Source organism: Arachis stenosperma, chromosome 7 (assembly GCF_014773155.1).
Source record: "Arachis stenosperma cultivar V10309 chromosome 7, arast.V10309.gnm1.PFL2, whole genome shotgun sequence".
Lineage (NCBI taxonomy): Eukaryota > Viridiplantae > Streptophyta > Magnoliopsida > Fabales > Fabaceae > Arachis > Arachis stenosperma.
This window is the reverse complement of record NC_080383.1, coordinates 47,474,061-47,476,441: the sequence shown is the minus strand read 5'-3', so window position 1 is coordinate 47,476,441 and position 2,381 is coordinate 47,474,061.

Below are 2,381 nucleotides of genomic sequence, written 5' to 3'. Positions count from 1 at the left end.
CATAGCAGAACTTTATGTGCCGAGATGTGACGGTATTCTTGGAAATTGTTTAATGTAACAACAACTTGCAGTAGACTCAATTGTGTTTTAGCAAGATCAAGCTTTTAACAGAACAAAATAAATGAAATCATTTCAAAACCATGTATGATTCTAAAAGAATATACTTACAACATAACCATCTGATGTCGAGCTTATAATATCCTATCTGATTGTAATATTTCCATTTGGATGAAGCACATCATATGCTTCTGAAAGACAAAATGTCAAATAAAAAATCAAACAACTCTACTGGAAGTAATCATTGAACCTTAAGTCTTCACATCACATACTAACATTGAATCAATAAAGTGAAAATAGTTATCAAAAGACATACAAATATATCATACAACTTCACTTTTACACACTCAATTTCCATGGAACGGTTTCAACCTTCACGTGTAGATATCTGTATTAGTAAGGGCATTCACATATTGTTTATTGAATTTAAAGCTGAAATTAGTACCATCAGTTACTGATTCAACTATTGACCCTACGAAAATTCAATTTAATATCAGTTAATTATAATCTTAGCACTTAATTAGTACAATCACTCACTTGAAGCATCCAGAGGTAGAGGGACCGTTTCTGGCCATGGCCTGGAATCTGCATCTCCTGGTATGCCCAAATAAAATTAAAAGAATCCCACTTACCTAACAGCAGAAATATGCCCAAAAAAAAGTGAAACCAAATAATTAGATCAAAAATCATAACCAAGAAAAAATTCAGGAAAAAATTCCTAAGAAAATAACAATCAGAAACATAAAAAATTCAGAAAACATAAAATAACCAGAGGCTTTCATATGTTTTGAAATTCAATAGAAGAGGGAGGAGCTGGAACTTCAAAATGCGACAGAGATGAGGAGAAGCGGCTGCGACGCTGGTGCACGAAATTGTGATCACTATTTTTACACAAAACAATCCCCGGTAATGAATCCAAAAACTTGGTGTTCAATACCATGGCATAAACACAACTTCGCACAACTAACCAGCAAGTGCACTGGGTCGTCCAAGTAATACCTTACGCGAGTAAGGGTCGATCCCACGGAGATTGTTGGTATGAAGCAAGCTATGGTCACCATGTAAATCTCAGTCAGGCAGACTCAAATAGGTATAGTGATATACGAATAAAGCATAAAGATAAAGATAGAGGTACTTATGTAATTCATTGGTAGGAACTTCAGATAAGCGTATGAAGATGCCTTCCCTTCCGTCTCTCTGCTTTCCTACTGTCTTCATCCAATCCTTTTTACTCCTTTCCATGGCAAGCTCATGTAGGGTTTCACCGTTGTCAGTGGCCACCTCCCATCCTCTCAGTGAAAATGTTCCTATGCTCTGTCACAGCATATGGCTAATCAGCTGTCGGTTCTCGGTCAGGCCGGAATAGAATCCATTGATTCTTTTGCGTCTGTCACTAACGCCCCGCCTGCTAGGAGTTTGAAGCACGTCACAGTCATTCAATCATTGAATCCTACTCAGAATACCACAGACAAGGTTTAGACCTTCCGGATTCTCTTGAATGCCGCCATCAGTTCTTGCCTATACCACGAAGACTCTGATCTCATGGAATGGCTGGCTCATTTGTCAGGCGAGCACTCGGTTGTCAGGCGATCAACCATGCATCGTGTATCAGGAATCCAAGAGATATTCACTAGAGCCTTGGTTGCTTGTAGAACTAAAGTGGTTGTCAGTCACCTTGTTCATAGGTGAGAATGATGATGAGTGTCACGGATCATCACATTCATCAAGTTGAAGAACAAGTGATATCTTGGACAAAGAACAAGCGGAATTGAATAGAAGAACAATAGTAATTGCATTAATACTCGAGGTACAGCAGAGCTCCACACCTTAATCTATGGTGTGTAGAAACTCCACCGTTGAAAATACATAAGAACAAGGTCTAGGCATGGCCGAATGGCCAGCCTCCCAAAGTGAGTTCAATCATAAAACATGATCAAAAGCTCTCGATATGAAAATACAATAGCAAAAGGTCCTACTTATAGAAAACTAGTAGCCTAGGGTGTACAGAGATGAGTAAATGACATAAAAATCCACTTCCGGGCCCACTTGGTGTGTGCTTGGGCTGAGCAATGAAGAAATTTCGTGTAGAGACTCTTCTTGGAGTTAAACGCCAGCTTTTATGCCAGTTTGGGCGTTTAACTCCCATTTAGGTGCCAGTTCCGGCGTTTAACGCTGGAATTTCTGAGGGTGACTTTGAACGCCGGTTTGGGCCATCAAATCTTGGGCAAAGTATCGACTATCATATATTGCTGGAAATCCCAGGATGTCTACTTTCCAACGCCGTTGAGAGCGCGCCAATTGGGCTTCTGTAGCTCCAGAAAATC